Raw genomic sequence first — 23,978 nt, forward strand, 5'->3', positions numbered from 1 at the left:
ACAACAGAAATATAATCTTTTAAAGATTGACAGTTCAACAATAAAGAATATGCATGTGTAGTGGTGTACGTATACATTATAACCTAATTTCCACGTATTATGTCAATTTGTAAGTTGCACACCTGGCAAGGAAATCCATAATAATACATACAAACTATTGTACATGTGTATTTCTCTGAATGCACAGGTTTAATGTAGATTCAAAACCAGTGGATATATATATAGTGGATGTACACACACAAACAAAATCTGTTGTAATTAAAACAGACAGGACTGTTGTAAATATAGCTTGCATTTATTACTGTTATATGCATGTACAATGTCTGACGTTGACGTTGTCTTCGTGGAGATTAAGCAGAAGAACAAACTCTTAACACACGTTTACACCAGTGAACTGAACTGGAGTTACAGATGCGAATGACATACTCAAGCACGGTACTGTGTAAGAATTTGTATAGGCACCCAATAAGTTATTATTGTAGAAAATCACCAATGAATCCCCAGTCTTTCTACCAATCAACCCGCAAAAGTAGGCTTCGCTACGAATCTTGCTGTGACGTCACCTTCGTTGGCCGTCGGCTGTCTCCACAAGCAGGAGTCATCTTCGGCGGCTCTCTGCTGTCTCCGTGAGCAGCGAGGCATTATGGGAAATGTTCACCAGAAAAGTCCGTATAGTCTCACGCCTGCGGGCTCAGTTGAGTTTTTGGAAAACAGCGCTGCCCCGGGGGCGGAAATGGAGATGCGTCTGTTTGGTTGCTTGCTTTTAGAAGGCGGGACATAGATCACGCTTTTGATTGGGTTGTTTAATTCTTATTGGAATCAGGATTTAGCTCTGGGGTGGAGTTATTTTGAAGTGATAAACCGGGAAATGAAGATTACTGGAATTAGCAAACGATACCCTACAGGCTGTAATCTTAATCGTGAAATGTAAGTACAGTATATTATTAGAATTTTTTGAACGTGCAACTGCAGCTGTACATCACTTATATAATATATTATTATTATTATATAATATACTTAGATTTTCAAAAAGCTTTTGATAAGGTTCCACACCAAAGACTGATCATCAAATTGGAAGCTGTAGGCATTCAGGGTAATGTAAGTAGATGGATTATGAACTGGTTGATGTATAGGAAACAGGGTGTCGATTAGAGGAGTTGCTTCTAACTGGAGTGAGGATGTTAGTTCCACAGGGATCAGTACTAGGGCTTTTTCTAATCTATATTAATGATCTGGATAGTTAGCAAACTTGTCAAATTTGCAGATGATACTAAAATAGGTGGCTCAGCAGATACAATCTCGGCAGCACAGGCTATTCAAAGGGACTTAGATAATATTCAGTTGTGGGCTGACACCTGCAGATGAAATTCAATGTGGACACGTGCAAGGTAATACATGCAGGTAACAAAAATGTCCACTATAATTACACTATGGGAGGAATAGAACTAGATAAAGTAATGCTTAGAAAGACCTAGGCGTCTATGTGGTCTCCTCACTTTCTCCATCCAAACAATGTGGGAAAGCAATAAAAAAAAAGCAAATAGAATGTTAGGGTATATTGTCAAAAGTGTAGAATTTAAAACAAGGGCAGTAATGTTAAGACTGTACAATGCACTAGTTAGACCTCATCTGGAATACTGTGTACAGTTCTGGGCACCACACTTCAAGAAGGATATCGCTGCTCTAGAGGCAGTTCAGAGGAGAGCAACCAGACTTATTCCAGGTCTGAAGGGAATGTCCTACTCGGAGAGACTGATTGAACTGAACCTTTTCACCCTGGAACAGAGGAGACTACGTGGGGACTTGATCAAAGTCTTCAAAAGCATGAAGGGAAATTGGGCTTCAAGGCATTCAAAATGGAAAACAGGAGACACTTCTTCACACAGAGAGTAGTCACAATCTGGAACAAACTCCCCTGCAATGTGGTAGAAGCTGAAAGTTTGGGAACATTTAAAAATAGACTGGATGGAATCCTTGGATCACTCAGTTATTAATGGATACCAAACGAGCACGATGGGTCGAATGGCCTCCTCTCCTTTGTAAACTTTCTTATGTTCTTATGTACCGTTTTATATATTTACATTTTGCATAGAATTAATACTGGGAATAACAAGAATAATAATTAATAATTTTGAAGAGTGTTCATTAACATGTACAGTTCAGGCTTAAACATTTATTTCATAAAATAAAATAAGTATTTAAATATATGTAGTTGGTTAAATATATTTTTAGAAATGCATTTCAATATGTGTTAAGATAGGTAGCATTGCTATTATAAATAAATCCTCGCACTGGCAAAAAATCCATACACACCCCGATTTGTGTCTTGTCTTGAACATTTCTCCCTAACATCACGACTGACTTCTTATGTATTAATTTACATTACTCCAAGAATAAGCATATGTATTTATATCTCTGCTCTGAAAACAGAGTGTCTGACCCCAGAGCAGAGCTGTGTGTGTGTGTCTGCCCCCAGAAAAATGTTTTGTTATCTTGTAAGTCATCCTGGATAAGGTGTTCGCTAAATAAATAAATAATACTAATTATATGTTAATCAGAATTGTCAGACTTACTGTCTTTGGTACCGGATTATGTAAGTTGTGGCTGTGTTACCCACATCTTTTCCAAATAAACATAATACTGTATGTTTGTATGTTAATGTGACTTTGTATGTTATTTTCAATGCTTACCTAACTATTTTCACAGGGCTTATTCTGGATATGGAAGACCTCTGGCTGCAGTCCATTACATCTAATCTTAAACTGGAAAGAAATGAAAAGGTCCAAAGAGAAGTTTATTTGTTAAGAGATCAGACAAAGGAATAATTTATGCAGGACTTTTTAGCTTGCATTGGTGACCATAATCAAGGCAATTATCCATCAGTTAAATCCAAAGATGCACATCATTTTCATTATTTCTGTGAAAGATGGAATAACTACAAAGGAAAAGCAAAATGCACTCCACAAACAACCAGAGCTAATAGCTGTAAGAGTTATGTCTCCTTCACTTTTATTAGTGATGTTAGTTTTCAAGGAGTAATTGTACGAATGCAGTTATACCTCAATGAGCATGATTTAGGTAATTCACAAGAAAATGTTGTGAATCGAATCGATTAAACATTATTCAATCTTTTACAGATGTGGATAAGTCAAGGTTGTTCAGCAAATCAAGTTCTTTTTAAAGCATCACAGTTGGCAAGAGATCAAGGTCACAGTGATGCCTTAGATAGACGCTACTACCTAACTCCTAAAGATGTTCAGCTACCAGGCTTGACGAAAATGACAGCATAAGTGTCGATAAACTGGTAAAATCTGAATTTGTAAATCAAGTTGTTTTCTACCAACCTCTATATAGATCTACCAGCCAGCCTTTAATAATAGTGATTCAGAATGATTGGCAGAATAATCAATCAATCAATCAATCAATTTTTATTTGTATAGCGCCCTTCGCAGGGTAGCCACAGAGCGCTTTACAGACTGGTAAACATACAACAAACGTATAGCAAAATAAAAAAAAGAAGCAGTTGATTGACCATGGTAATACAATGGTCTTTCTGGATGCAACATACAAAGGCATTACATCATATGGTTATGCCTTTTATGCACTGATCACACAAAACCAAACCAGAAGGGGTGTACCAGTTCCTTACTTCATTGTAAGTGAAGAGACAACTGATATTATTGCTACTTGTCTTCAGAAGATAAAGGAAGCCACACCAGCATTTTCTCCTCTATAAGAATATATGTAAATATTTAAAGAAGTGAAGTCTCTATGTGTTATTTAAAGTCTAGAGATATGCTTTATAGTGAAATTATAAATGTTTTGTAGGTGTGTGATGATAGACAAAGACCTTAAAGAAGTCAATGCTGTGTGTAAAGTCTTTCCAGATGCAAACATTCTGCTGTGCTGGTTTCACGTACAACAAGTAAGTCTAAGTTCATGGGTTTATATGGTTATGTACTCATATGTATATATTAATTAATATTTTATCATAGATTTATATATTAATGAATACACCGATCAGCCATAACATTATGACCACTGACAGGTGAAGTGAATAACACTGATAATCTCCTTATCATGTCATCTGTCAGTGGGTGGGATATATTAGGCAGCAAGTGAACATTTTGTCCTCAAATTGATGTGTTAGAAACAGGAAAAATGGGCAAGCTTAAGGATCTGAGCAACTTTGACAAGGGCCAAATTGTGATGGCTAGACGACTGGGTCAGAGCATCTCCAAAACTGCAGCTCATGTGGGGTGTTCCCGGTCTGCAGTGGTCAGTACCTATCAAAAGTGGTCCAAGGAAGGAAAAGCGGTGAACCAGCAACAGGGTCATGGGCGGCCAAGACTCATTGATGCACGTGGGGAGCGAAGGCTGGCCCGTGTGGTCCGATCCAACAGACGAGCTACTGTAGCTCAAATTGCTGAAATAGTTCATGCTGGTTCTGATAGAAAGGTGTCAGAACACACAGTGCATCGCAGTTTGTTGCGTATGGGGCTGCGTAGCCGCAGACCAGTCAGGGTGCCCATGCTGACCCCTGTCCACTGCTGAAAGCGCCTACAATGGGCACGTGAGCATCAGAACTGGACCACGGAGCAATGGAAGAAGGTGGCCTGGTCTGATGAATCATGAGTTCAAGGTGTTGACTTGGCCTCCAAATTCCCCAGATCTCAAACCAATTGAGCATCTGTGGGATGTGCTGGACAAACAAGTCCGATCCATGGAGGCCCCACCTCACAATTTACAGGACTTTATAGGATCTGCTGCTAACGTCTTGGTGCCAGATACCACAGCACACCTTCAGAGGTCTAGTGGAGTCCATGCCTTGACAGGTCAGGGCTGTTTTGGTGGCAAAAGGGGGACCTACACAATATTAGGCAGGTGGTCATAATGTTATGGCTGATTGGTATATTTTTTCACAGGCATTACAGAGATGGATGGTAAGGAAGGATGGAGGGCATTTGTCAACAGATGACAAAAAACATGTGTATAGCCATTATTAATGTTTTATATAAACTGTATTATGTTTTATATTAGAAATAATAATATGCAGACTGAGCCAATTAGATTTGTCAAGCTAGCAACAGGCAGTTGTCCAGAGGATATGCTCTGGACATTCCTCTCTCCACTTCTGACTTCTGTTCATTATGATAAGAGGAACACCCAAACAAATAAATAGCCCACAGATACCAGTTTGCTTAGTGTTTGTTTGGGGTTTCCTGTTCTTCTCTCAAGGCTGAAGATGATACATTATAGTGATTCATTACCTCATTGTTTATTGTTAAAGAAAACTGTGAGATTGGGCAGTTCGTATGCCACAACAGGAAAACACCTGCTTCCATGATGACACCCCTCCTCAGGAAGATCACCACAAACATTCAGAAACCTGATCTCAAGACAACACTTTGGGATATCTGTGACTGTCCCTGCCCACAGACCCACATGTCATGTATTGTATAAAAGCTGTCCACTTCTGTTGTTCAGTAAGTCTCTGCTGAGGTAGAGTGCTTCCATGTTGGGGCCCTTCCAGGCCTGACATGTTAAATAAATCCATGTTATCATCTGTGCATCAAGACTGGGTTCTTCACCATCTGATCAGAGCTATGAAGAAATGTACAACAGTATGTATCTTGCTATACTGCCCTCTAGTATTGTATTGCATTTATTACAACCCACCTGTATTTGGCATATTTAACTCCCTCTACATTGGAATTGGAAGAACTGTAACATTTCTTTTAGAAACATAATTTAAAATTATTATTACTGTATTTGGCTGACACCTTTATTTTCAAGACCAATACAATTTATACATACACATTCACATTCCTAAGGGCAAACTTCAATTTTTGGGTGGTAGGAGTAAACTGAAGTACCCAGAGGAATCCGGCACAGAGAGATTCCTCAGAGAGAATATGGAAATTCCAAATATAGGAACAAGGGGTTGCTAAGAGGCAACAGTGCTATTCCCTGCACTACTGTGCCACCTAACAAATCCAATTAATTATTTAGCTTCTGTAAAAATTGTGTCTTACAATTAACATGAGCACCCTTTTTATACAATAATACTATTTAGTATTTGTACATGTTAAATTAATCTATTTTTCTCACAATTACATATTTTTGTATTAGGTGGATGAATTCAATTCAGTAGCATGCATGAAATGTACTGAGCTGGAGACACAGTTGGGAAGCAACCATGTCACACAGTACCTGAGTGTGCACTGGCTGCCTTATGCTGAATTATGGGAAAACTTTGGACGGAAGACTTTATTACAACAGTGAGATGAATAATAAGGCTGAAAGGTAGAGAGTGTTTAAAAATAGTCCAAATACAATATACAGTTTGTGCATTTACAGATAATAGTTTGATTATTTTTTTTAATTCAACACAGCTGTGTATTTTTCCTTACAGTTATGTACATTGTCTTAAACTGATCACTTTTATTATCTTCCTTTGGGTTACATAAATATTTCCAAGCAAACATAATTGTACTAATTTCTCTTGCTGTCTGCTTACAATATGTATTTCCTTCATAAATTATTCCTGACTCTGATATCAGTTTTTAAAAGAAAGTGCAAACCAATGAGTTGACCAGTTGTTAAGACTTCTCTGCTATGAGAAGGAATGCACATTTTATCTTAAATGAAAATGTTGTAGTTTGTACATCTTTAAAAAGAGACACGAAACACCACTGGAAATGTAAAATACTTATCAGATTAGAGGTTGATATACAGTATATAAAAATATAATGCAGAAATGCAGTATTTAACTTAAAACTAAACATGTATGTCCTTTTTTAGTTACCTGGATCACTTGACTGAAATAAGCCACCTAAGACCAGTTGGAAATTACACTGCTTCAGCTACAGCAGGTGCTGTGATTAAGGAAGGAATGGACAAAGACTTCATCATTGATGAATTTGGGAAAGTCTGCATTGAACCAACATCAGGTTGATCTGGTGTCCTTGACATGTGATTGTACATTTTCATACTGTGGCAAAATGTGCAAGCACATTTGTTTAGCAAAATCTGTGTCAGAAATGAAGGACATATCAATAATGGAAATCAGAAAAAAGTTGGCAAATCTCATCACTGAAAGCATGTCAAACATCACTGATGGTGAAAACATGTCTGTTTTCTTGGAGAATGGCTACATTGCTGTAATCAATATGAAAACTGTGTGTTGCTCTTGCATTACGAGCAGTTTTCGGGAACAGTGTGTTTGTAAAATCATTTTTACAATGCTAAATGGAAACCAAAATTAACCCGAAAAAGCAATGGATGAAATGGAATACACAATAACTGACCCACAAACAGTTAAGCACAATCCAAGTTTACAGCAGATGTTGTTAGAATTGCTGTAATCGAGCAATTCCAGTCAGTGCATGGAGACATACAGGATAGCTTTTAGCCATTTCACCCATGCACAAAAAAAGGAAAATTATGCCACTTCATCCATACAGGAAAAGACTTATACATTTAAAGGATTGTGTGAGAGAACACTCATACTTTCAAAGTACAAATAAAAAAACTAAAACGGGACCCTTAACTCAGACTCCACATTTATGCATCTAAGAAAGGTAAAAAAATAGATTTGGAAACCATGGTAAAAAGTAGTAAATATAGCTAAATTAAGTATTAATTTGACAATGCACCTTGTAAATGTAGCTCACTTGTATAAAATACCTCGATAAAATATGTTGATACTATGTTTTACTGATGTTTTTCTAATCAGTTTTACTGCAATTCAAAAAGAAAATGGCATGTACTTTAATGTATTCATTTTGATTATTTATTAAATTATTGGTAGTTACAATATGGCACAACTTATTTCACAATGCACATTTAAAAATAAATAAAAAGGAAAAGGAATATATGAATGACAATCGTTTATAATGCATTACATTTAACATTAATGAATTTTAGTTTTGAAAACTACAACACCAAAGTTGTTTTCCCTGAACCAAACAACAAGACAAATTACATTCACTGCACATTTCCTTGCAAAATCTTCTCCCTTTCTTTCAGGAACTGGTCCAGTATGCAACTATACACATTTAGAAGGTTTCCACCCAAACCATGTGTGACCAAGGGTCATATTAAATCAAAACTTTTACCCACAAACTAATAACCTGTACATCATAGCGATTATATTTCTGATTAGAAGAAATTGGCATCTAACTACAAATGAAGCTGCAGCTGAGTATAGTTCTGTAGTTTTCTATTAGCGGGTGGGTCAACATTGTGATTTAATACTAGCCAAGTAATACAAGCCAAGCCAAGTCAAAGCTTTCCAACTGTGTAGTTAATGTAGTTGTGATTTTGTTCAGATTGTTCCTAGAAAACAATAAAATCCAGCACAGAAGTATTCTTGTTATGGTGTTTTATCTCCTTTGTGAACTAAATTCTGACTAGAGGCATTTAGAAAATCAGATATCCTAGACATAACTAGAGCTGAATTTCTCTGCGTCTGTGAGAATTACATTAACATGTTGACACGTGGTATCAGAGGTGTTATGACAGTGTAGTGGTTAATACTCAATAGAATATATAAATAGTAATTTGTATTTTTTTTAGATATAAAACTTTTTCCATTGGTGTAAGTTAATTCCAGGAACATGAACACACTACATTTATAAATGATTTATATTAATTTACATTCAAAATTTGCTTGAAGTTCTTAAGATATACAATGAACATGACAATACATTGTGTAACTGTATCGGTCATTACAATGCTTCCACTTGCTACCATCCAAATTCAATAAATAATGTTTAAATACCTTACACTGGTTTGCCCATTTTTGTCTTTTCTTTTAAATACTGTTTTATTGTTTGAAGTATTTTACATTACAATAAAAACATTCATTCAAATTTTAATACTTGTGATTAATTTTTTTTTAAATCAATTCTTAAAATCACTTAAAATTTTTAAAATCTTTGTGATTTAACAAAACAAAATACTAAACTTCAAATAAACAAGTGCACAAAACAACAAAACAAACGTGATTAAAGCAAACTGCTAACCAACATAAAAGTCAAATACATTGAAAATAACTGAAAATGCACTGGACAAAATAAAGAAACAATTAAAAAGGAAAAAATAAAAAACAAACCAAAACGGTCCAATGCATTTAAAATTAAATCCAAAACGGTCAATGTATTTGACAAATAAATAGAACAAAACTAAACCAAAAAAAAACCCAAACAACTAGTGTTTTAAAAACAACTAAATCTTTAAAAACAGTTAAAATTCATTTTTAAAAGTCATTTTAAAAGACATTCATTCATAAAATAGTTAAAAGATCTTGGACTCGGGCTCCAGCATGGGGAGATGACCGTCCCCGGAGGTGGGTCCCATCATGGGATCCTGAGCTCCCCCAGATCTTGTATATGCCAGTTCTTATAGGCTTCCTCCTTGCCCCTCTGTTGGACCTCCAGATTGACGTAGTCCCTCACAAGCACCATGCCCCTCCGCGCGGTGACAATCGGGTCCAGCTCCTGCTTGTTAAACAGACAGATGTTCCGTCCCTCCCACAGGGCCTGCTTCACTGCGCAGACGACACGCCACCAGCACCTCAGGGAGGGAGATGTTATTCCTTTGGCAGGGCCATAAAGGATCCGCTGGGCGGTCGTCTGCACAGGAACGGCAAACCTGCGGAGGAACGGAAAAAACAGGAGCCAGACCCTGCAGGCGAAGGGGCAATCCCTAAAGATATGAGCCTCCGTCTCCTTCCCCAGGCAACCCTTATAGGGGCAGGTGTCATAAGGAGCTATGCCCCCCTTCTGTGCATGAACACTCGGGTGGGGAGACACCGACTCACAGCCATCCAGGAGACATCTTTCTGTGTATTCGTGAGGCAAACGTGCGTAGCGTTAGCCAAGATAAACCGGCAGGTTTCGGGAGGGAAATCTTCTATCCGGCTGGTCTCCTGGGTAGATCTCATCTGGCTACAGATGGTCTTATAATCCCAGGAGGCCAGCATGACTTTATGGAGGCCTACTTCGAGCGCAAAGGCTCGGAGCGCCCTGTAGAACGGCGGGGGATCCCACGAGTGCGGCCTGGTGTTATCCATGGCGCAGAGGCCGAATGGTCTCAGGCTGCTGGCAAAATAAAAGCGGTTCATAAAACTCACTTTCTTGCCAGCAGCCTGGATGTTCTTGACCACATAGGCCAGCCCCTGCGCCTTTATCAGCCGCACAACGTCCGGGACCCCCCTGCCTCCATCCAGGGTACCCTTCACCATCTGCACTCTTTTCAGCCTCTCCATTTTGCTCCCCCAGACAAACCGAAATATAATTCGGGTCACTAGTTTTGCGATGACCTTGTCTGGGGGAAGATCATTCCTACGTAGAGGAGTATCGGGAAGAGGATGGACGACCAGCACCTTACCAGCCATCGTCAAGGTCCTTGTGCTCCAGCCGTGGATCTTCTTTTGGACCTTAGATATGGCCTCCTCCCAGCTCCGGGTGCCCGTGTTGGTCCCATCGATCGTGATCCCCAGAACCTTGATAAACGGCTTCACAGGGAACACGGTCGGCGGGCCCCGGCCGACAGGCCATGCCCTGGAGAGGTAGACCTCGCTCTTGGCCTTGTTGACAGCGGCCCCCGTCGCCCTGCAGAAGCAGTCCAGCAGTTCCTCGACCCTAGCCACGGACGGAGCGTCCGTGCAGACCACGGCCACGTCGTCCATGTAGGCCATGGCCTTCAGTTGCTCTCCGCCGGAACCTGGGAGATGGAAACATGTCACCCGGACGTCCCGGCGGATCGCCTGCATGAATGGCTCCAGACAGAGGACGTACAGCAGGGCCGACTTTTCTTTTAAACCCCGTAAAATATTTTGGTTGGACAGTGGTTATGATGTGCTATACAATGGCTGCGTCCCAAATCGTTCCCTTCCCTTGCGGGGCGGATATTCTATGGTGGCCATCTTAAGGGCTGTCCCAAACCCTTAGGGAGCGAGTGAAGGGAACCTAATCGAGCCGTTTGCGCCCTTCAGTGCTCCCTTCGACGGAGTGTACAAAAGAGCACACTTATGCGGAAGTGTTTTAGCGCTGAAGTCCCAGAACTCTGTGCGTTAAAGGCGGAGACAAGTCAACTAGGAAAATATAGCAGCGGCGGGTGCATATAAATGTTGTAGAAATTGTTAAATTACATATCAAGGAAATAATACATAGATAGATCAAATAAAATGATTATATAATCATGATTTAAATATACGATTAGAAAGTTAAACCAAAAAATGTTTTGGCAACTATCATTTGATTAATTACTGAAGTAGTATCCTATAAAACTAGGAGGTGATATTAACGAAGTGTATTTCAAAATTATTATTATTATCTAAATACAAAAATCTAAATACAAATACAAGACTGCATAGGTACTTTTTCAGTCAAAGGCAAAGGCTCTGAATGCTGACGCTGAAGTGTGTCCCATTGAGCGCTTTTACTTTCACCTACACCCTATACCCTCCTCACTCAAGTGCACACTCTGTGACGTAAGCACAACGTAACGCAAAGTGTACACTTGTCGAAGGGTGTAGGGAGCAAGCGGGCAATTTGGGACGCAGCGAATCACTTATGTTAAATCGTGCCACATCAGAAATCTGGGAGGAGTTAATACACATGGAAATATGCAGTGTGTTTTGTTAAAAATGTCTAAGTAATTAATTGGTAGATAAATACCAATTGTAATAGATATACATTCTGCATATTTGCAAATTGTCATGCAATAGGCTGCCAGTGATAAATTAAGGATTTCATAAAAATGGGTCAGTCCGTGAATCTGAAGAAAAAGCTGCGACAGCTATAAACTCGTCCCATTTCTGAACTGTACGAAACTGGTAAGGACTGTGCTACTTTTGGTTATTTTTGTTCTTATTATTTATATATATATATATATATATATATATATATATATACATACACTCACCTAAAGGATTATTAGGAACACCTGTTCAATTTCTCATTAATGCAATTATCTAACCAACCAATCACATGGCAGTTACTTCAATGCATTTAGGGGTGTGGTCCTGGTCAAGACAATCTCCTGAACTCCAAACTGAATGTCTGAATGGGAAAGAAAGGTGATTTAAGCAATTTTGAGCGTGGCATGGTTGTTGGTGCCAGACGGGCTGGTCTGAGTATTTCACAATCTGCTCAGTTACTGGGATTTTCACGCACAACCATTTCTAGGGTTTACAAAGAATGGTGTGAAAAGGGAAAAACATCCAGTATGCGGCAGTCCTGTGAGCGAAAATGCCTTGTTGATGCTAGAGGTCAGAGGAGAATGGGCCGACTGATTCAAGCTGATAGAAGAGCAACTTTGACATAAATAACCACTCGTTACAACCGAGGTATGCAGCAAAGCATTTGTGAAGCCACAACACGTACAACCTTGAGGCAGATGGGCTACAACAGCAGAAGACCCCACCGGGTACCACTCATCTCCACTACAAATAGGAAAAAGAGGCTACAATTTGCACAAGCTCACCAAAATTGGACAGTTGAAGACTGGAAAAATGTTGCCTGGTCTGATGAGTCTCGATTTCTGTTGAGACATTCAGATGGTAGAGTCAGAATTTGGCGTAAACAGAATGAGAACATGGATCCATCATGCCTTGTTACCACTGTGCAGGCTGGTGGTGGTGGTGTAATGGTGTGGGGGATGTTTTCTTGGCACACTTTAGGCCCCTTAGTGCCAATTGGGCATCGTTTAAATGCCACGGCCTACCTGAGCATTGTTTCTGACCATGTCCATCCCTTTATGACCACCATGTACCCATCCTCTGATGGCTACTTCCAGCAGGATAATGCACCATGTCACAAAGGTCGAATCATTTCAAATTGGTTTCTTGAACATGACAATGAGTTCACTGTACTAAACTGGCCCCCATAGTCACCAGATCTCAACCCAATAGAGCATCTTTGGGATGTGGTGGAACGGGAGCTTCGTGCCCTGGATGTGCATCCCACAAATCTCCATCAACTGCAAGATGCTATCCTATCAATATGGGCCAACATTTCTAAAGAATGCTTTCAGCACCTTGTTGAATCAATGCCACGTAGAATGAAGGCAGTTCTGAAGGCGAATGGGGGTCAAACACAGTATTAGTATGGTGTTCCTAATAATCCTTTAGGTGAGTGTATATATATATATATATATATATATATATATATATATATATATATGATTTTTAAGTATTGCTTTTCAAATATCTTGCAAATGTTAATGAAAAACGTTATGAGTAATATTTTGAATGTACAAGTCGGTGTATTTTGTTTTTAATACGATGTATGTATTTTGCATGTGTAATGGTACTCTTCTTGCATTTTCTTATTAAACAGCAACAGGACTCCAGCATGTATCACCAGTCATTGCTTTATTGGATGATCTGGTCAGAAACAAAGGGAATGCAGATGACACGTAGTCACAGCCACAGATCATCACCTCTGCATGCATACATGCTGGTTTGGCGCTTGCAGACTGGGACGATTCTAACTTAAACACAAATCACCGACATACAATTACATAAAACGCAGTCGTGGTCAGGAAGGCACAGGCACAAGGCACAAGGCTAGGTACTGCAGATGGAACTGACAAAACTTCGCCCCGACTGAGCGAAGTGAGGGGATTATAAAGGGAACAGAACCTGGGTTGGGAGGTGCAGGGCGAATGGGAGCAGAGTGTGAGACAACAAGTGAACAAGGGTTGACCGTAATGTTAATAGACTGATTGCTGGGAGAGTACTAAGAAAGGCAGGAAAGTGGCGGCCCCTAGTGGGGATAGAGGGGGAGTGCTAAGGGACCATGACAATACTCGTAAAATATACATGCACAAACACCACATCTCATGCATAACGTAACATAAATAATTATAAACAATATTATCTAACTTAAATACACAAATCTGATCTTAGGAGTATACTATTACATGTTTATGTACAGTGCATTGCAAAAGTAAACTTACCGCTGGTTTGGTGCTTGCAGACTGGGACGATTCTAATTTAAACACCGCACCTCATCAGCAAGCCACACAAACCAGCCAATAGTACACAGTGTACAGCAGATGAAAGCGGTACAAATGAAACAGAAAATCCCATAGGTGCAAAATAGAGTGACGAGGGAATCACCAATACAACCCTGTTACACATGCCTCATGTTTTTATTTTATGTAAATCTGAAATGTTATATAAACATTGCTAGGGCACTGCTTTGGTTTATTTTAAATTAATTGCAAGGGACGAGTATTTTATAAATATGTGGATTAAAACTGGCAAACTTCTGCAGTATTTTATTTTATTTTATTTTAGTGGGTATATGTCATAATCTAATTTGTAATTGTGGGCCTCAGTGTGTGTGTATTTTATATTGCCCTTTCTTTTTTTTTCCTTAAAAATACCTGAAATGCTGTGATTTTATTTTATTTCAGATGAATGCTGATGCATGCCAGACAGCTGAAATTCTTTCTGCTTTATATTTTGTGCTTATCCAGGTACAATCCTTAATATTTTTTTATGATGTGTTTTCACTGTTACAAGTTTCTGAAATGTACAAAACTGATGAATGCTGATGCATGCCAGACAGCTGAAATTCTTTCTACTTTATATTTTGTGCTTATCCAGAATAAACCATCACAGCATAATCATTTCGTAGGCGTTGTGGTGTTGTGGGATCAGCCGACCAGACAATGCCTGTTACATAACATTGTGTAACAGTGTAACAGTTACCTGAACTGTTGGATGTCAGCAAGCTCTTGAATGGTGCTGGAATAAGCACTCAATGTTGGAAAGTTGTTGGAAATGCTTTTAAAGTCAATAAAGTTGCTAGCCAGAATGCCAACATCTTTGGAAAGATCAGCAGTTTATCCTGAAAAAAAATAAAATATATATATATATGAGAGAGAGAGAGAGAGAGAGAGAGAGAGAGAGAGAGAGAGAGTAATACTAAGCATTATTATAACTTTGTATACAAATATGTATATTTAATTCAAGACTTACTCAAGTTTTAATACATACAAAGATATAAGACCTTCTATTTGATGCAAGTATACATAATTTGTCAATATAATATATATATATATATATATATATATATATATATATATATATAATAGCTTTTACAAATACATAATTAGTTAATTCATGCAAATATTTTTCATTGCAATGTATTAACAATTAGTTATGAACTCTGTTTATAAACTTATGTATTACATAAAATGCTTTACTTCTTCCAGTTCTATTCTTTCCATAGTATTATAGTGGACATTTGTATTACCTGCATGAAATACTTTGCACTTGTCCACATTGAATTTAATCTTTCAGCCCACACCTGAATATTATCCAAGTCCCTTTGAATAACCTGTGCTGACCAGATTGTATCTGCTGAGCCACCTATTTTAGTATCATCTGCAAATTTGACAAGTTTGCTAACTATCCCAGAGTCCAGATCATTAATATAGATTAGAAAAAGCAAAGGCCCTAATACTGATCCCTGTGGAACTCCACTAACAACCTCACTCCAGTTAGAAGCAACTCCTCTTACCAACACCCTCTGTTTCCTATACATCAACCAGTTCATAATCCATCTATTTCCATTACCCTGAATGCCTACAGCTTCTAATTTGAGGATCAGTCTTTGGTGTGGAACCTTATCAAAAGCTTTTTGAAAATCTAAGTATGTTATGTCATATGCTTTCACATGATCTACAGCTGGACGGGGGCCATGTACCGTCAAATCTTGGGTGAGAACCTCCTTCCCTCAGCCAGGGCATTGAAAATGGGTTGTGGATGGGTATTCCAGCATGACAATGACCCAAAACACACAGCCAAGGCAACAAAGGAGTGGCTCAAGAAGAAGCACATTAAGGTCCTGGAGTGGCCTAGCCAGTCTCCAGACCTTAATCCCATAGAAAATCTGTGGAGGGAGCTGAAGGTTCGAGTTGCCAAACGTCAGCCTCAAAACCTTAATGACTTGGAGAGGATCTGCAAAGAGGAGTGGGACAAAATGCCTCCTGAGATGTGTTCAAACCTGGTGGCCAACTACAAGAAATGTCTGACCTCTGTGATTGCCACCAAGTACTAATTCGAAGGGGTCAAATACTTATTTGCCTTATTAACATGCAAATCAATTTATAACTTTTTTGAAATGCGTTTTTCTGGATTTTTGTTGTTGTCTCTCACTGTAAAAATACACCTACCATTAAAATTATAGACTGATCATTTCTTTGTCAGTGGGCAAACATACAAAATCAGCAGGGGATCAAATATTTTTTTCCCTCACTATATATATATATATATATATATATATATATATATATATATATATATATATATATATATATATATAAAATCACACACACGGTATAAGTAGTAACTAAGTAGTACTCTGTGGGTTGCCTGAGGGAATTGGACAATGAGTGAATGTGGAATAGCCATTTAATTGTGTAGTCAAAGATACCAGCGAGTTTGTTCTTGTTAGTCGTTAAAAGCTAAGGAACCCTGGTAACCATGTGGTGGATTTCATTATTCCAAAACTCCAGATCAAGTTCACACACCTGTACTACAAACACAAACAACAATAATAGATGTATACTGAAGATGATTCCGAAATTAAAATATTTTAAATTATTGTCATACGTGATTTACATGCATTTTACTTTTAGGTTCTCTTTTGCTGGCTCCAATTTTCCACATAATAACCTGGGAAGACATGTCACAAGATCCTGTCCAACTGGAAAACAAGATAAAATAAAAACAAAAAATATATAAATTACAGACTACCTGGTAAAAGCATCCATCTGCAGAATATGTCCTATACTATAGCAAAGATGCAGTTGAAAAAGAAAAGGACAATAGTTATTAGATTGCAATTTATAGAGGAAAAAATGCCCATCATGAATTATGTTTTGATAATAGAGTGTTTTATGGATAGTGGTATTCGTCCACAGACTTAAAAAGACTTTGTATACATGCCTGATGAGGGGTTTACAAAGTTTCTGTGCCACAATTCATATTCTCAGACAAGACTTAGAAGTACCTAGACAGCTGTAGAATAGGTGTTCACTTCAAGTGCATAAGCTGGGCATGATTTGCCTAAAAAAATAGTTAAGGTAAGCTGTAGGGTAAGCTGTTAGTTTTAGTGAAGTACACTATGTTCATTGGCTGACTATGTAGGTTAGTCAATCTGTCTTTGCTAGCCTACTTGATATAAAAAAATAAATCTGTTACATAATTAATAGGAAGCGTGTTCCTAATTGAATTACAAAAAAATAGAATGCAGTTTCCAGTAATTGGAAACAAGTCTATAAATGTACATTATTCAATTTTATGTCATGATATACAAAATAATTAATTAACATATGCCCATTTATATATGATTCAATTAACGTGACATTTCCGAAAGAGAGCTGTGGTGCTAAATGATTTGATGACTGACAGATGAAGACTGCATTGAACAAAATTAATTGAAAAGGTGCCAATTATACACTTGTGCAATTTACAATATGAAAACTTTAATACTCTGTGCCCAAGAATATGCTCTGTCTGGTAAATTGGAATAAATAACTTGTCCACTGTGCTGTCATACTCTACAATGTCGTACAAACTAACTATACACACTGCAGGGCGCAGGAGCCAGCTCATGCACCTCTTGCGTAACACAGAAGTAGTTGACACCTGCTGATTAGCATAGCTAACGCAGGGCAACCGTGTTAAAACAAATGGGGCATGAAGGGCTCGAGTGCCCTCCTCTAAGAACAGCAGCAGCGGTCCCCTGCTCCATGGTGTACAGCCAGAACGGGACACAGACCTGACCAAGGAACTATATACACAGCGAGGCAGCGAGAACAGCTCGAGCTCCATCAGCTGCAAACAGCGGCAGTGGCCCTCCAGGCTACTAGCAGTGCTAGGACAGGCCAAAGTCCTGCTGTCTCTACATAGTATATATATACAGCGGGGTACAGGCAAGACACATGCACCACCACAACACAATGCAACAATAAACTAACTATATATTGCCATGATGTGGCAATGCCTCGAGTTGAGTGGTCCACCAGGTGTCCAGGCACCAGGGTCCCAGTGGACTCGTAGGCCATGGTAAGTGTTCAAAATCCAATGTGAGAGGCACTGCTTTGAAAGCACCTGGCCCTGTGTCCGCGCTCCATAGGACACAAACAAGTGCTAAATTTCCTTCTGCTTTCTAACTCAATTTGTCAGGGAGCCAACCACAGAGAGCGCATTCATTGATTTGAGAGGGACACTAGTTAGAGAACCAATGGCAAAATGTGATCACAATATGGTTATCTTTGAGGCATACTTTCAAAAACACAAGGACCAAGTCTAAAACAATGGTCTACAATATTAGAAAAGCAAACCTTGAAGGTATGAGGCAGCACTTAGACAGCAGAAGAGTTAGACCCTACCAGGTGGTCCTGACTTCCCACACTGCTGTGAAGTCCCAAAGGGAAATGACACTGGTAGAGACCAGAGGGATGCTCTCCTTTTCTCCTGGATCCTCTTCCTCGCTGCCTGCAGGACCATCGTCTGCATCATAACAGCCTGGGAAGCGGAATTCTTCAGTGCCCAGCCAATGGGATCATCGCTGACTGAGGAAATCAGTCCAGAAGCAGCTGACATCATCATCAACCTCCAGATAATGAGGCCAGCGCAGGGCTGGAGCAGTGGCCCACAAGGAGCAGCCGGACGCACAAGTCCATAAATATCGGGTGATGTGCTAGTAACCTCTCCCCTTCCACATATTGACATCACAGACACTGACACACTGATCAAATACGACTGAGGATTCAAAAGCGACAACAAAGCCACCTGACCAGAAGAAACACCTACAACCCCGATCGAGGAACAGCGCTGAATCCTGCTGATGGCCGGGGTCGGCCTCACCCTTCTGATCATTGCCCTGACAGCTCACACTGAATTAACAGCCACATGCCTCATGACAACTCAGAATCACTTGGTCTTAGATATGCTCCTTGCTAAGGAAGTAGGTGTGTGCCATATTGTAGGGGATCACTGTGTTTACAGAATCTGATAAAGAGTGCTAACTTTGTGATTAACATGTCTAAAATGTCTTTTTATATCTAGTGGTTGAAACAACTTTTCGCAATTTTATGGAATTCATGTAACATGTTCATGTTTTATTAAAGAGGGCAACTGTTGGGGTAAAATTGCCCCCTATGCAGCCGTGGCTCATCTGTATGGGCAGGTGGGGCAAAGCCCCACCAAAATATTCAGCCACTTGAAAACATAGAATTCTATATAAACTTAATAAATCCTAAAATTGTTAACTCGTAAATATGTTCATCATTATTTCAAAAATATTTTCGGAGTTTCTAGGCTATTTTAAGTCGTAAAGTGGGATTGATATGTTGTAATTTAGCGCATGGCTTCGGTTGACAGGGTGACTATATTAATGATTGCACTAAGCAGGGCAGCTGGTCTCTGAGCCCTCACGAGCTCAACAGCGCCCCACATTTTTCCAATGTAAATCTGTGGTGAAAAATGGAAATGTAGCGTGCTCTAATAGAAAGCCATATGGGCAGATATGAGACTGCCCCGCCTGTTTTTACGTTACGTGAACGTAGTTCCGGACAATGCTATATCATTCCGTGTCAGCAAAGGGTATATGAGTCTGTGTCAAACGCGTGCATCAGACTGTGAAGATGGCGAGTGGCACCGATCATCCCTTGTGTAATAGCGTTGAGTTTCTGTTACAGAACTCAGTTAGCGAGAAAATGGCTATCAAACAACTTGGCCCCGACAAGCCAGACATAAAAATCGTACAACAAACAAAGGACAATGGTAGGTTGTTCAATAGGACATTTTCCAGGTCATGGTATGATAAAAAGTCTTGGCTGTCTGGTTTTGCTAAATGGAATAAAGTTTTCTGTTTCCCATGTTTGCTTTTCCGTTCTTTAACAGGGGGACAGGGGGATGTGTGGAGTAGCATAGGTGTTTGTGATTTAAAGCACTTCTCTGAAAAGGCTGAAAAACACGAATCTAGCAAAGCTCATCTTAGCTGTGCAATGACACTAGCCATGCTTGGATAAGCTAATATAGCAACGCAGTTAGATGAGAGCTACAGTGTTGGTGTGTGAAACCACAATAAGGAAGTGGATAAAAATAGGCACATTCTCTTAAAGTTAATTGACTGCGTACGTTTTTGCGGGGCGTTTGAGTTAGCTCTTAGAGGGCATGATGAGACAGAAACCTCAGACAATCCTGGAGTTGTTAGAGGTCTTGTGGATCTTGTTGCTTCCCTTGACACTATCATGCAGGAACACTTTGGGCACGCCACTGTTTTTAAGGGTAAAACCATTCAGAACAAGTTACTGGACTGCATGCTTGATGTAATGCAGGGCCACATTATAGGTGATCTGGAAAAAATCTGCATTCTGTCTGTACAGTGTGACGACACCACGGACATATCAACTCACTGCCAACTCATAGTAGTGTTCCGTTATATTGATCCCGCTAATACTGTTCAAGAGCGATTTTTTGGTTTTAAAACAACTGACGGTCACACTAATGCCGACTCGATCTCTAAGATGCTATTAGAGCAGTTGCGTGTAGTTTGCTCTCCTGACTGTGAGTTTGACAAGAGGAGACTCATTGCACAAACATATGATGGGGCTAGTGTGATGAGAGGAGCATCTGGAGGAGTGCGTAAGAAAGTGCAGGACATTTACCCGAATGCACATTTTGTGCATTGCTATGCACACCAATTAAATTTCATAATGGAGCAAGCTGTGTCTGCAGTGGCACCTGTCCGATGTTTCTTCTCTGATCTTGGTGTCTTTTTTTCGAGATCTCCAGAAAGAACAGCAGTTCTGGATGAAATTGTAGGGAAACGGCTACCACGATCATCTCAGACACGATGGAATTTCAGTAGCCGTGCTGTCAACACTGTCCATGAAAATCAAGCCATTCTGCTGGAATGTTTTGAATCTATCCAGTCATCTCAAGGCTTTGATTCAGTTACTATTAGGGAGGTTTCTGTTGAATGCTTTCTGATCCCAAATTTCTCTTCTTCTTGGATCTATTTTATTTAATCATGCCCCGTGTTGACATCCTCTATGCACAGCTTCAAAAGCGAGGAACTGATGCAGTAGAGGCACACAGAGCCACAAGAAGCTTTGTGGATTCCATTGGCAAAATCTGTGATGATGTACAATCTCTTTGCGTAAAATATAGCGGCGCGCCTGCGCAGCCTAAACAAAAGAGTGCACCCAATTTACAGGAGATAGCATATGAAGTTTGTGACACTGTAATAGCAAATTCCAAAGACAGATTTGATTTCACAGGGCATCTGTCAGCTGCGATCTTATTCAACAACACGCGTTTTTGTGAATTCTCAAAAGACTTCCCTAAAGATGCATACCCAATGTTAAATCAACAACATCTCCACACAGAGCTCTCGTTGATTTATGACAATTCCGACTTCGGAGCGTGCGAAGGTGCAGTCACATTTTTTACATTCATAAACAGAAATAATTTGAACGATGTGTTCACATGAAACACTGAAACTCCTACGTATCCTGATCACAACGCCAATGACAACTGCCGAGTCTGAGAGATGTTTCTCCACCCTTAAATTAATTAAAACATTTCTGAGAAACACTATGTCCCAGGAATGGCTTAATGCATTGGCGATGCTTTCAATTGAAAAGCGTTTAACGCATAGATCCCCAAGTTCAACAAAGCAATCATCGAAAAATTTGCTAACGCAATGGTGGGCCAAATTCTTATACAAAAAATAAATCACCATCAAATAAGTGAAAGCATAAATCAATTAGTTTAAACTTGCTCTTGTAAATAACCTGTAAATAAATATGAATATGCCTATACAACATTTCTGCATTCTAGAAGGGAAATAATTGCAAAAGGACAATCAATAAAAATAAATTAAAAAATAAAATAAAATAAAATAAAGATAGATAAAAACATAGCCTGTAAATAGTTTGTTTGTGTTTGTTTTGTTAAATAGCCCACATGGGCTAATGGTTAGGCTACTTGATAATTGTTCTGAGAATTGGCTTTGTTTTCTTCTCCTGATTTTTTCCCCCTCGTAACCATTTAAATCAATATTCAAACACAATAAATACTACATTAATGTGTGCATTCTGAGATAACATTGCATTGTACGTCGAGCTTGCTAATCAACATTAGAGCATCACCCGCAGGCTGAATTACACAAGGACACTAGATCTCTGCCCAAAGTGTTCTGCATGTGTTCAGTCATTTGTCAATCAATCATAGGTTAATCATATAGCCTACAATACGATCCAGAATCTGCCCCACCTAAATTTATGGTCAGGAGCCGCTACTGCCCCTATGTATTGTATATACCCACTGTATAACTGTTAGAAAATATAAGAAACTTTCCAGTAAGTTACTTGTTAAAACTTGTTTGCAATTATGTTTTCTCTGCTCAAACTTATCTGCGCGTCAGGTGGAAACAATTTCTGCTTTGAGAAGCGAACCTTTCTTATCAGTACAGTGTGTACTGTGTTCTTGGTACCAGCGCTTCCATATCTGGACAAATTACAAGGAATACCTTATGAAATATTGTTTCCTGTTCTGTATACTGTGTCCTTGACATCAACACCTCCATGACTAAACTAATTAAAAGAAAACCTTATGAAATATTGTTTCCCATGTCTTGGAACTGCCCGAGGACATATGCCAAGAAAATATCATCCAGGTTTGGGGCTGCCCTGAAACTCCTGTGAAATACCGCTTGTAAATGTATAAAAGTGTGTGAAACTTTCAATAAACTGAAGAGAAACGAACAGGCTTTTGTGTCTGTGAATTTCCTTCCCGGGCCCATCTCCTGCTGAAAGCTTGCTGGAAGCGCTGACTGGGGTGCGTGATTCACTGGGATTCGAAGGATTGCTTCAACTGAAGCATTGTACCTTAACAAAAACATTGGCCAAAATGGTTTAACAGAAGTATGCAAAAAAATATCAAGAGAAAGAAAATGTTGTATAGCGCATACAAAATACAAAGAATATGCTGAACTGCAAAGGGATGTTAAGAGAGGGATCAGGAAAGCAAAGAGGGATACAGAAGGAAACATAGCTCATGGAGCTAAAACTAATGCAAAGAGCTTTTTTCAGTACTATAACAGCAAGATATTGTAGTGGTTTTAGTAAATCTCAGGATACACCAATGAAGAAGTAACAAAGTTTATTACAGAAAACATAAATACAGGTTAACCCGGAGCTCTCCACTCACATGAAGTGAAGAAAAGAACTAGAGATGTGAGCTGGAAGAAGCCCCTTTGTATCTTTGACAGACAATAGGTTACAGCAAATCCAGCTCAATCCAGCTGTATGAGTTCAATTTACCCCATGCATACTGCTAGTTGTTGATCAGGTATTCAAAAGACAATAGCTGTAGGCCTATGTATTCAAGAAACAGTGAGGCAGAGTGACTTGGAGACAATTGTTTTGTATACAATCCAAGAAACAATTAACCTTGAGGGGGAGGCAGGGTAACATGATTTTGGTAGATTTCTGTAGCATTCCTGCATGAAAACTAATAATTAAAGTAGTTCCCATGAAGGGGTAAATACAAACAAATGATTGCTTCATAGACAAAACTGAAACAATTAGTACTATAACATCATAAAACAATTAATAATACAGTAATAATATATACACTCACCTAAAGGATTATTAGGAACACCTGTTCAATTTCTCATGAATGCAATTATCTAACCAACCAATCACATGGCAGTTGCTTCAATGCATTTAGGGGTGTGGTCCTGGTCAAGACAATCTCCTGAACTCCAAACTGAATGTCTGAATGGGAAAGAAAGGTGATTTAAGCAATTTTGAGCGTGGCATGGTTGTTGGTGCCAGACGGGCCAGTCTGTGTATTTCACAATCTGCTCAGTTACTGGGATTTTCATGCACAACCATTTCTAGGGTTTACAAAGAATAGTGTGAAAAGGGAA

The 23,978-nt window shown here is 39.2% G+C and overlaps 1 long non-coding RNA gene across 1 annotated transcript; it reads left to right on the forward strand.

Moving 5' to 3' along the window:
• Positions 1–764: 764 nt before the first annotated feature.
• On the forward strand, positions 765–5,497 carry LOC136760576 (uncharacterized). The gene is made up of 4 exons (XR_010820219.1): positions 765–927; positions 2,707–2,780; positions 3,829–3,925; positions 5,291–5,497. It is a non-coding gene; the product is annotated as an uncharacterized LOC136760576 (long non-coding RNA).
• The last annotated feature ends 18,481 nt before the right edge of the window (positions 5,498–23,978 follow it).

Source organism: Amia ocellicauda, chromosome 10 (genome assembly GCF_036373705.1).
Source record: "Amia ocellicauda isolate fAmiCal2 chromosome 10, fAmiCal2.hap1, whole genome shotgun sequence".
NCBI classification, from domain to species: domain Eukaryota; kingdom Metazoa; phylum Chordata; class Actinopteri; order Amiiformes; family Amiidae; genus Amia; species Amia ocellicauda.